The sequence below is a fragment of the Chenopodium album genome, chromosome 16 (genome assembly GCF_948465745.1).
Source record: "Chenopodium album chromosome 16, dcCheAlbu1.1, whole genome shotgun sequence".
NCBI lineage: Eukaryota > Viridiplantae > Streptophyta > Magnoliopsida > Caryophyllales > Amaranthaceae > Chenopodium > Chenopodium album.
In genome coordinates this window covers 40,538,416-40,552,145 of record NC_137849.1, presented here as the reverse complement: position 1 = coordinate 40,552,145, position 13,730 = coordinate 40,538,416, and the positions used below count along the sequence as shown (strand labels likewise).

The 13,730-nt window shown below is 31.8% G+C and overlaps 1 pseudogene; it reads left to right on the top strand.

The window, feature by feature from the left end:
* The first annotated feature begins 9,422 nt into the window (after window positions 1-9,422).
* Window positions 9,423-11,161, top strand: LOC145584299 (putative pentatricopeptide repeat-containing protein At3g15200 pseudogene; annotated as a pseudogene).
* Window positions 11,162-13,730: the final 2,569 nt, after the last annotated feature.

The window sequence follows — 13,730 nt, the reverse complement described above, 5'->3', positions numbered from 1 at the left end:
GTTTTACTCATACCTCGAGCATATAATTACGTAGTATAAAGATTACTAAAGTGAAATCTATCATTCGTATAGCAATGTCTTGTGTGCAAAATATAAAATTGGTGAATGAACTTTGAGTGGAGTTAATTCACTGATCAGTGACTACATATATGTGTGAGAAGTTTAATCATGGTAAAGATTTAATAGCATAACTTCTCTTATTATTGGATAAATCATCAAGCAGTTATACAAGAGATCCGAGCTACTTTCAGTTATTACTATTAGGAAACCATGTAACACCTTAATTAAATATCCTATAGATGTAACTAATCCTATAGCTATAATTTTCCTAATGTCATTATGGAAATTATGTATCTCACGAATATATTTTTTCAATACATTTCCATCTGTAATCGTAATGACAATAAGCGAACATTATAATTTCTTATCGATGTTAAAGTCGAGATGCACAAATTCAATAATGTATACAATCTAAGATCTAAACTATCCTCGATATCAGAAAAAATGATTTTAAAATCTCACAGTCTCTTTAATTAAAAATCACCATTTAACAATAATCCTAGTCCCCTAAGATCGAAGGCTAGAATTGTAACATTTGGAATATTAATAATCTATCCTAACTATATATATTATGAAAGCTCAAACTATTTTATCTTCAACCAACTAGTAAAACATAAGAGGACAAATAACTCAATCAGAATCACACTAGCGTTTAAAAATGCTTGCTCCGAACTCTTCTTAACGAGAACTACTCAAACACATGGAAATTCAATAGGTATTTTGTTTAACACATTGAAAAGTCTATTTGTTGTGAACTAATTCACTTCAAATTTAGGAAATATTTTAATACTCCCAATCTTTTAATTTTAAGCCCTTGCCAAATTAAAGTGTCCCTTAAAATTGAATAATGTAATGCAAAATTTTCATTCTCTGTACGAGTTATTATGTCAACAAGTTTAACTGCAATCCCTTTGTCATGAATTGAACAAAGAATAATCCGAAATATCATAATTTTCAAAGATATCTGACACACTTACAAACTAATTTATTTTAAATCATAAGATAATTTTTTCATCTTAAAATAAACAAACATATATTTTTATTATATTTTTTCTACTTTAAATCTTCAAATAAAATGAACACATTATTTGGTGTTAATTTCTGACAACATTCCATGTTTCTTTCAATTTTTGCTTATTAACAAGATTCTGTTGAGTTTTTGCTTGTGTTGGTAACATGATTGAACTTAAGATGATTCAGTTGAGATATATTTACAAGCATCAGGCAAACTGTATTTACCAGCCTTTTTAGACTCAGATTATTAGAATTCTGATTCTAATTCCAAGAGTCTATTACAGGCAGGCTATGTGATGTTATTTGGTAGTTCACCTAATTCTTGAAAATCCAAGAAACACAACACAGTCTCAAAATCTTCTACAGAAGATTTGGGAGTAATACTATTACAACATATTATTGTTGATAATCAATCAGCCCTGCACATGACCAAGAATCTAGTGCTTCACGAGAGAGCGGAACACATTGAAATAGATTGTCATTTTACTCGATACAAAATCCATTGCTTGTAATATATATATTGCTGAAATAATCATTATTCACAAATATAGAAATTACAACTCCCTAGTTCTATTTAGTTTGGTATTCTTCTTTTTTTTCTCAGATTTTTCCATAAAATTTTGTTTAGTTCTCATCAGAATTTCATCAATAATTAATTTAAACTTTTACAATTTCCCTTTTATAATGTTTTTTATGACTAAAATTGTTTAAAAGGTTTATTTTATCATTCATAATTAGTTTATATCGTAAATTTAAATTTGTAACCATTATTGTAAACTTTTATTTGAATCATTCATCTGTAAGAATCACATATAATACCATAACCACTAATAATACAAATAATTCAAGTAAGACAAGACACCAACTAAGAATGTTGGCAATGTAAGTTACCCACAAATTGTAATGCGGAAGAGACCAAATTACTCGTTCTCCCGCATGTAAGTTGTAACCTTTCAACGGGGTCCATGTGACGTGCGAGTTTATTACACTAAAGGATGATTTATTGATTATCATCCACATGACTAGTTACGACTATGGGATTTATCAAATCATTTTTTTCTACTCACTTTTTTTAATCTTCTTTCTTTTGGCCTGCGTACCGTTATTATGGATTGCATAGATTGATTATAAATTCACTATTATTTAATTACCTTGTGATTCTATCTAAGAAATATATAATACTCCCTCTCTCCATTTATGTGTATTTATATATGAATTTATCTCGTTTTGAAGAAGGAAGTCATTAATTATCGATTTTAAGTAAAAAAATTAACATACTTATGTGGGATTTAGTTAAATTCGTCTTACTGTATAGTTTTCACAATACTCGTATTACATTTTTCATAAGTTTTAATAATATGTAGACGGCTTGGTTGTAACCTAGCTAGATGAAGATTGAGTTGAATTGCATGGTTTCCAAGGCTTTGATTAAGATTAGAAATTGAAAATAAAATTTTATTGATTTATTCATATATATCATATGGACAATGATTAACTTTTATGATATATTTATTAGGCGATAAGGATAATGAATTAAAAGACATTTTTGTATAATTAACACAACTTCTACGAACATGTATATACATTAGAGATGGTGATGACCGGTACTATAAAATTCATATTGAAAGAGGATGTTTAATAAAGGGTTGGACATGTAACTCATTACCATAATTTCTCTGTTTATTACCATTGGTAAACAAGTCTTTTGAATCTCTCTTGATCATCGTAATTGGTCAATTAATTAATTAACTACATTATAAAATAAGCGAAGTAATCAACATCATAAAATATGCAGAATACTTCATATTATTGCATTGTAACTTCTATGTATTATCATTTCTCAATCCTCTCTCTAAAATTATTACAATATGACACTTTTCAACCTATCCTGCTTATGATATTTGTCCATTCTTAGAATCAGCCAATTATTTTACCTTACTCTCCTCCTTTAAGTTACTTTTACAATAAAACCAAAGCGCATACTTCCGAGTGCATTTAATAACTCAACAATAATGTCTTCAAGCTTATATATCTACACCAATCTTGACCCATTTACCAAATCAACCAAGTTTTTTATGATAAAGCTTCAATTCATACTAGTTTCACATGATTACATGCTTCTAGAAAATTCTAATTATATAGATCATTATAAAAACTAAAAGAAGTCCCAAATATGAGCTTAACGAAAAGAAATGACAACATAACAGATTAACGTTTGGGGTTTTGAATTTATTAAATCCCACCATAACCAAAAAAACATTTACTACATTATCATTGGACGGCAGAATGTTTTATAATAAACTCCTTTGTACAATCCATTAATAAATAATATCCATATACCAATTCTAATTCATTCCTTAATTAGATTATTAACACAGCCAAGCTTATTCTTCTGCTAGCTAAGCTAATAATCTTAATGGAGGCCATGAATAATATACTAGACTTCCTGGCTTTAGGGTGTTAACAGTACAATTACTACAATATAATTATTGTAACTTCGGAAGAATTCTAATCAACCAATACGTTATAGTATAAACAAATCTTTCGCCAAATAAGCTACGAGTGCGAACTACCACTAGATACAATCAAGTTAGCTTTTAGCTTAGCCTTGTATGATGACACGTATACAACTGTATTTGTTTTTACTTTTTTAAAAGGAAGTAGAAAGACCCTAACCGTACCTCAATTCTCACGATTTTTTGGTACGGTATTTGCAGATCAGACACTTTAAGAGTGAGGGGGAAGGGTAAGGGATCCCCACCCTCAAAGTGTCAGTAGTGGGGATTGAACCTCCACTTCAAGGTTGGAAGGTGACAATCTTACCACTAGACCAAGCTTAGCTTGGTACGTATACGTATACAACTGTATACCCTGTTAATTGTGTTATTATTACTCAGTATATATTATGTACTTAGATCACAATATAGTACAAGTTAGACCCTAGTTAGACACTTAGACCGACCTAGCTAGTATGGGTGCAGTGTATGGCACGTATGCTCCTTATTAGTTGTATAGCTGTTAGACAATCAACGACTTAGGGTCTGTTCTGATTTAATGAACCGAGCTGAACTGAACTAATTAGAGCTGAACTGAACTGAACTGATCTGAATTGAAATGAACTGAACTGAACTAAATTGTTTATGAGAGAAGGAATTGAACTGAACTAAACTGATTGGAGTTGAACTGAAATTAAGCTGGATAGAACATGCCCTAGCATACCTTGGTAAGGAGGACCTCGTGTCGATCCCCTGCAACAATAATTGAGAGGGGATTGGAACCTAACTGTTCAAAATTGATCCTTGAATTCAAATTAGCCCAAAAAGGTGAAAAAAAACTGGGCTTTTTGGCATTGTTTTTTGTTTTCTATTTTTTTTTTTAAAAAAAAAATAATAAAAAAAAAAAAAAAAAAAAAAGGAAGTAGGAAAAAGGTATTTTAATATCATGAGTTTAATAAATTTGACTGATTTTTTATTCATTATATGACATATATCATATGATTTTGAAAAACAAAAAAATAGAAAACCACAGTGATGTCAAACAAATCCTTAGCATGGCGTTTAAGGAATTGTATAGTTATATTAGTGTAAAATGTAATATGGATATAATGCAAGCCACGGACCATGGTAGTTAGATAGTTATAAATTTAATTTAACTTAATTAAAAAAAAATAATAATAATAAAAGGAAAAAGGGGAATAAAATGTTTTAAGTTGAAGTGGATATTAAAGGAGAGAGAAAAAAGGTGGTGGGGAAGGAAATCCAGCTCATAGTGGTGAAGGAGTTGATACTGACCCCACGTGGAGAGGTGCTACCAGTTCATGGAGTACAAACACAATTGTAAAGATTTCTCAATTATAAATTATAATTACAATTACGAATTTTTTAGGAGACCTTCAGAGCTGTCTCACAGCTCAGTTATATGGACTCCCTCTAACTATAAACTATTATGCACCCTGCCCTTGTAAGTTGTAAAAGTATTTGGGTGCGGTTTTTTTTTTAAAATAAATAATAAATTAAAAAAAAAATCCTTCGATTTCTAAATATTACTGTACTTGATTTTAGATAGTAGAATTCGATTGATTAATACAAAGTACACTAGTAGAGTAATATTTATAGAAAACTGGATACAAAAGTTTGGTGAATTAAAAACTACTCCGTAATAAAAATAAGTTGATTTCTAATAAATAAAGCTTTTATCTAAGAACAAAATTTTTGGGTGAAATGAAATTTTTATTTAGAGAGCATATAAGTGATAAAGTATGGAAGTACTTTGTAATAATTATTGTGATTTAAGGGATTTATATAATGTTAAGTTGGATATTTGGAGCGTTTGCTTTTCTTTTAAACATTCTCTCTTTTTCATGAGAGCTAAGTGTAGCTCCCTTTCAATCTAAAAGGACACCCTTTTGCTTTGACTTGGGTACGTAGAAAAGGACTTTTAAAGAAGCATGGTTTCCAACTTTTAAAGGGCTATCCATGTATTGTCACATTTGATTATGCTACATATATATATGTTGGCTTTTAAATTAGTTCAACTTGCTTGAGATGATCATTATTAATCCATCGCTCTCTACATCTCAAAGAATAAAGTGGCCTTTAGTCTCTACTATATTATGGAGTACTTTTTTTTTTTTTTTTTTTTAGGAAATATTATGGAGTACTTGATTACTTTGTTTGTGGAAGTTATTTAAGGTTATCTCACTTATAAATTTGGAGTTTATAAGATTTTGATTAATCTAAACTCAAGTCACGTTAGGGTTATAATAGGGAAAAACCCTCTTAATAACATACATCGTATTAGATACTAAATTCCAACCCCATAACACTCTGATTTATTTCATAATTACAAACTCATCATTCCAGTTTGCAAAGTAATTTAAATGTCAAAAGGTTAAATTTAATACTTTCAACTTATTATTTTTATTTATTTAAAATTTTAAACTTAACTTATCTAAAATGAAATTATCCAAATTTCAATAAATTTAATTATCTAAATAGAAGTAGAGTTATATAAACATACTTGAATGTATTTTGTCTGTAATAAATACTTGCGAACGTGTCTTGATTATATAATACATAACTTGCTTGAAATAACATTATATGTATATGCACCAAACTTATTTTGTCTGAACTTATCATATTATGTGTAAACTTACTTCGCAATAATGAATTTAACTCGTTTAAGACAATTAACTAATACAAATCACAAATTTTTGTATGCGGCTGGCCACATGGTGCGGCAGGAGTTACTTGTATGGTGTTACTATAGGTGTTACTTGTTTCTGGGGTTACTTGTATGGGTGTTACTGGTTTTGTCAGGGGTTACTTGTAGGTGTTACCTGTATTCTGGGGTTACTTGTATGGATGTTACTGGTTTTGGTCAGGGGTTACTTGTAGGTATTACTTGTATTATGGGGTTACTTGTATAAGTGTTACTAGTTTTGTTCAGGGGTTACTTGTATGGTGTTATTGGTTTGGTACGAGATTTTGATCTGGGGTTACTCAACCCATTCAAGTGTTCCATACAAGTAACCCCAGAATACAAGTAACTCCAGAATTGAAACAAGTAACCCAAAATACAATTTTTTTTTTCAAGAGTTACTTGTACGATGTTACTGGTTTTGGTCAGGGGTTACTTGTAGGGTGTTACTAATTTTGGTCGGGGTTACTTGTAGGGTGTTACTGGTTTGGTATAGGGCATACGTACAAGCAACCCTTGAACAAGTAACTCATACAAGTAACCTTGAATAAGTAACTCATACAAGTAACCCATGCATACAAGTAACCCTTAAATAAGCTAGTAACTCATATAAGTAACCCTTGAATAATTAATCATACAAGTAACTCTTGAATTAACTTATACAAGTAACCCCTGAATAAGTAATCCATACAAGTAACCCCTTAAAAAAAAAACAAGTAACCCCTAAAAAATACAAGTATCAGTAACTCCTAAAAAAAAATAAAACAAGTAACCCCTGAATAAGTAATCCATACAAATAACTCTTGAAAAAAAAAATTATAAGTAACCCCTAAATAAGTAATCATACAAGTAACTCCTGAAAAAAAAAACAAGTAACACCTGAAAAATACAAGTAACCTTGACAATACCAGTAACTCCCATTATTTTTGCTGACTTGGCAGCAGGCCACACCATGTGGCCTGCTGCACCAAAAAGGCACTAAATACAAATAGTCTTTCAAAATAATCATAAAACACATAAAAGAGTAACATGATGATTAAGACAAGAGGTCAAGAGATTACAAATGGATCACTTACTTCGGGTTTGTGTTGTGTCATATTTGGGTAAAAATATTTTTTTTAGTTGGATATAGGTTATGTCAGTGTCAAGTGAAGAGATCTCTAATTCAAGAACATGTCATGGTGGATGAGTGGATCCATTTAGGTCTCGAGACTCTTAGATTATGAATTACTCTCATATCACATAATTCACGTTAACGGTGAGGCATCAATTCGGGTAATTGGGTTGGCTATGACAAGTTCAAGTTAAGCTAGGTCTATTTTTAAAAACAAGTTATGCTAATTGTTGTGTCTATATGAATCGAAATCAAAATTGGGGTTTTTTGGATCAAATCGGATCGGTTGAATCAATATTTGCCACCTCTTGGCTAGCAAAGTTAAGTCGAAAATACTTGGTGAGACTCACAAGACTATACGCAGATTCGCAGTTTCATACTTCCTCTTCACCGGCGTTTTGCCGCCGCTTGAAGGCCGTAGCTCTCACGCCTCACTCTTCACCTACACTCATTTCCGTCTCTCTCATCTCAGGCTGCGTTCTCTCTGCTTTATCAAGGTATTTTTTGTCAATTTTTTGGTTAATTTGTCTGCTTGAGAAAGTCCGAAAAAAAACTGATTCTCTGAACAATAAACAGTATATGTTAATTTTTCGTTAATTTCATTTAATTTGCATATTTTTTGATGCCATTTTTAATTTCATGAGTTTAACAAGCTTGTTTTCAGATAATATTTGTTCAATAGCTGGGTTAATTTGGGCTAAAAGCCTAATATCTACTGATTTTCTGCGAATTAGGGTTTTTTTTTTTTTTTCTTTACTCTGCATAGCTAATTTGCTTGTAATTTGATATTGTTGTGCATCTTTTCACTTTATCTGATGACCTTGAGCGAAATTAGGTGCAAGTGAGGTGTATAGTGGATGAAACATTGGATAAATGTTAGTTCTTCAAGATGAATGTGCTATTTGTAATATATTGCGCTTTATGTTTTGTTGAAATTTGGAAGTCCTAGAAGAAGATTACTCAATTTTGGGCTTCGGCATTTGGCGGTTGCTCCACATTAGTTTATACTTCTGTAGTTGGTTGAATATGTTCTGTATCAATATTTTCGAAACAAGAGTTGTTGGTTTGGCAAGTTGGCAACATTAGGTATGGTGTGCTAGAAATTGTGGTTTGTTTTTCGCAGGGGTAATTGTAGCTTATGAATTTAATCGGGTTTATCATTAACACTTCTGAAATATTGAAGATGTTTAGACTCGTCTGATATATGATACGAAGTATAATTGAGTAGCAATGTAGCATGACTTAGTGTGGTAATTTGCGGATTGGGTTTAAGGTTTTGTCCCTTTAGCAAAACTTGTAAACCTTGATATTTGTAGTTTCGTTGTTCTTGTAACAGGGTACACAGTTTCGAGCTGTAAGCTAAGTGTCTGCAGGTTATCTTTCTTTATATTTTATACCGTAAAAATGTGTTTTTTTTGTAAGAATTTGTCATGGATGCGGAAAACTGTGAAAGTACTTCTGAAATAACTAGGCAGCTTATTTTCTAAAATTTGAAGCAGGAAACATGTCTGTTAGAATTTTATTTTGGTCTCGCAAGGATAGTGGTTTGGCTTTAGTTCTTAGGCATATTTATTGTAATAAACATGGAAGAGCTCCTAATCTTAAATGAAGCTCTATGGAGCAGAGACTATTATTTTTTCAAAAGTATCTGCATTCTTGAAGATTCGAAAGAAAATGGCAGAGAATTTAATTAGTTTCATGTTTTTGCTTTTATCAGTTTTTAAATGGAGAGTGGCAGGGGTTAAATAGGTCGATTAAGTGCTAGTAAATACTTCTTTAACATATAAAATTTGCTTCAATTCTGCCAGATGTATGTATCGAGTCTCTGGAAGAATCGGACAAGTATGTATGTCTTCACTGCTTATCTCTCACTACTAGAAATTTTTTGGGCTGATGAAGGTGATATTGAATCTGCCTCATCCCTGCTTTCAGATCATCTTGGGGAGACTTTTTTTTACTTTGAGTGAATAAGAAGATATTAGCACTGCATTTTTGGAACTTCAATTATCCTTGTTGGGATTCAAAGGAGACTACCATGTATCGTCATCTTGGATATTTATGTACAATTTGCAGAGTTATTCAACAAGACCTCAAATGTAAGCTAGGGGCAGTACCCAATTATCAGTTTCTCAATTCTCTTCACATCTGCCCTCCATGTTTTCCCTCCAACCTGGCCAAGTTTCGTGTTTTTCACCTTGAAGAAGACTCAGTTTTATGTAATCAAAGAGTAGAGCTTCATGAACTTCATAAGAATTCTGAAGAGCTACCAATGAACTTTGATATGACTGCTCCCAAGGTTCAAAATTTGCTTAAAGATTTCTCATATAGTTCAAATGAAGAGCTTGTTAAAGCTCTTGATAATTGTGGACTGACTTTAAGTGAGGATTTGGTGCTTGATGTGCTTAGACGATTTCATTCAGATTGGAAAATGGCATTTTTGTTCTTCAAATGGGTGTCTAATAATCCAAGTGGTTATTTGCCAGGATCTAGGGTTTACAATGAACTCCTTGGGATATTGGGGAAGGCCAAGCGCTTTCAGGAACTCAGTCAAGTGTTTGACAAAATGTCGAAGAGAGGAACCATGAATGAGAGATCGTATGGGATTGTGGTTCATAGGTATGCTGCTGCTCATAGGATTGATGATGCAATTGAATTTTTCGATAAGAGGAGGCAGTTTGGCCTTCCGAATGATTTAATTGCTTTCCAAACACTTTTGATGTCTTTGTGTCGGTACAAACATGTTGAGGCTGCTGAATTTTTGTTCCATTCAAAGAAATGTGAGTTTCAGTATGATATCAAGACTTGGAATATTATCCTTAATGGTTGGTGTGTGCTAGGCAGTCTACGCGAAACAAAGAGATTTTGGAATGAGACTATCCGCTCTAGATGTAAACCTGACAAAATTACATATGGGATTTTCATAAATGCACTATGCAAGTCAGGGAAAATTAGTACGGCAGTGAAGTTGTTACATGCTATGTGGGAGAAGGGTTGCACACCAGACGTGGTAATTTGCAACAGTATCATTGACGGGCTGTGTTTTAAGAAGAGAATTCCTGAAGCCATCAAAATATTGAGGGAGATGAATGAGAAAGACTGTGAGCCTGATGTGGTGACTTACAACTGCCTTATTAAGCACATGTGTAAAATTCAGAGGACAGAGGCAGTCTTCCAATTATTGGATGAAATGGAGCAGAAGGGTGGAAATTGTTCACCAAATTCTAGGACTTATTGTCATTTGCTGACATCTACAAAAAGACCAGAGGAAGTTCAGACTTTGCTTGAAAGAATGAAATCAAATGGATGCGAGAAGACAGGAGACTTGTATAATTTGCTGCTGAAGTTGTACATGAATTGGAATTGTGAAGAAAATGTTCAATCAACTTGGGCTGAAATGTTGAGAGATGGCATGGGACCTGATCAGCGATCTTACACGGTCATGATCCACGGGAGGTATGACCAAGGAAGAATAGAAGATGCTTTGGATTATGTCGAAGAAATGACATCGAAGGGAATGGTGTTAGAGCCCAGGACGAAATTGTTGGTTGATGCCATGAACATCAAGATGAAAGAGAAAGTATAGAAAAAAAAACAACGATACTAAACTGTCTAGCTATGCGCATAGGAGAGAGAGAGCAGATACATTGCTCTCTAATCAATGAAGCTTTGGCAATGCTGAACTTTTCTTTGGTTGCGTGTGTTAATTCTCCGATATAATACTATGTAGGAATTTCTCTATATTAACATGAACCTCAGGTGCAATTTTGTTATACTTGTACATGTATTTTATTTTTTTTAGATTCATCTTTGGGTTTTTTTTTTTTTTTTTTTTTTTTTTTTTGGCTGTGTATAATGACACAAAAAAATATTACTGTTACATAATATATTATTTAGAGAAAAACATAAATTCAGGGACTGTTCTCTTCAGCTTAATTTCAGTTCACTTCAGTTTCTAATTTCCTTTTTTCATAAACAATTTTGTTCAGCCAAGCTAGCTTAGCTCAGTTTAGCTCAGATCGGTAAATGAGAATAGGCCCCCAATGTTGTTGTTTCTCTTCTTTACTTGTTTTGGTAGTTTGGGAAAGGAGCGGGGGGTATATGGGGCAATGATTTTTGCTAGGAAATGTTAGGATCACTTGGTCAATTGTTTGTCCAAATGGATGATTTGCAATATCCTTTGATTCTAGAACTCACATCGCTCCACGTAAAATGGGAAGGTACTACCTCTGTTTCATATTAGTTGCAACATTGGAATATTTTATATCTCACAAATAATACCCCAAATTTGCAACTAATACGAAACGGGGATAGTATAAGGATTCTAGATCTCAACCAAAAGTTTTTTTTTTTTTTTTTTTTTTTTTTTTTTAAGATCTCAACCAAAAGTTAATACAAATTATGGATCAAATAGATTAGTACTCCCTTTGTCCGTATTTTAATGCCCCATTTAACTATGTACGGTATCCAAGACATGTATTAAAACGTTTATATCTTTATTTCCATACACGTAAAAACTATTGAAACGTGATATTAATAAAATATACAATGAAACGAATCTAACAAGACAACTCATAACTATATTAGCTTTTATATATTAACAACAATTTATGGTCAAACATTACAAAGTTTGACCCAAAAAATGGCAATGAGGCAAAAATAAAGGGACGAAGGGAATATTTTTCCATGTGAAATTCTAGTAGCCACCCTTTTCCCTTTCTATTCATGCCTCATTTTAATACTTGAGACTAAATTCTCAACACCGTTGGAATCTCACCAACCTTATTCTATTTCGTAATAGAGACTAATATCTACGGAGTATATATACTTCATCCGTTCTTTTATTATTGTACCACTTGTCTTTTAAAAAAGTTTTATAAATATTACACAATTTTTATATTAGGATAAAAATATCTTCGTTCACAATGCCGATACCCAACATACACCTTTCTTACACTTATTTTTTTGTTTATGTTTATATTACATGGACAATTTTGTATTTTTACCTTTCTCTCTTTTTTATTTTTTTTTTTATTTTTTTTTTTATTTTTTATTTTTTTATTTTTATTTTTATTTATTGGGTGCATGCGAATGTATCTAAAAGGTGCCTAAATTTTCATTGATAAGGGTGTGGTGGCTAGGGCACATAAACTAGCGACTGCAACTAGGAGATTAGGAGATGCCCCTAACCATTGTGTTTGTTCTACAACTACCCAAAAACAAAACAACTCCTTCCTTTTCTTTGTCGTCTTGTTAAAGCCTTCTTTACTTTACCTTTAAAAAAAGTCAGTAAAAAATATTCAGTTCAATAAAAATATTGTCAGTTTAGTGAAAATAAGTTTAATTTTAAAAAAAAAAAAACCAGTAAGTTCAAATATATTATAGAAATAAAGCAACCAATTTGAAGAAAAAAAAATACTATAGTTTTTTTCTTCCTACTTTTGAAATTATTCCTTTACACTTTATTTGGATAGAAAGAAATGGAAGGAAAAAGAAGAGAAGTGAAGGTAAGGGGGACAAAGTTTCTTGTTTGGGTAAAGGATTGGAGGAAGGAAAGGAAAGGAGAGGAAGGGATCTATTTTCCCTCTTTTTTTAATAAGCATAATCTCTCCAAAATTGGAGAAATTTGGAGGAAAAATGGAGCTCATCTCCCCTTCCTTTTCTTCTCCCTTCTCTTCCTCCTTTTCCCATCCCCTTCCTTTCCTTCCTTCTTTGCTATCCAAAACAAAGGGTAATTGTGTTTGTATTCGAATGAGAAGATCTTCGATTTGAACACATATGCCACTCACACTCGGCCAATTTCGAATCGATCAGGTGAGCTTTGACTCATTGGTTGTTTGGTTTAGGTTAGGCTAGTTTGAAGTTAAATAAGATTTCTAATTATCTTATAATAGGTAAATTTCATATTTGGGCCGAGCTCGTTAGGTCAGATCCGAATACAATTGTATAGAAACTTGATACTCAATGCACACAACACAATCTCTTTTAGGTTGTCTATGATGTACAACCATAACCATATATAATACAAGAATAACTTTTGTATATAATTTACTATACATCGGAGGTCATTTTTACAATTTTTTGAGTAACCTTTATCAATAAAGTATAAATACTTCGTAATTTTTATTTATGTCATGGTAACTTTTCTTTATATTAGGGTAACTTTTGCTTATTTTAGAGTAATTTTATAACGGATGTACAATATTTATTGTATATCTGATTTATTTAAAAGTTTGTCATAAGACAAACTCAATGTAATGTCTTTCATATTTTTTTTATAATTATATACCGTATTGTGTATATAAATTATTTTATTTTTTTTAAAGCAAAAATATATAATGTCAAT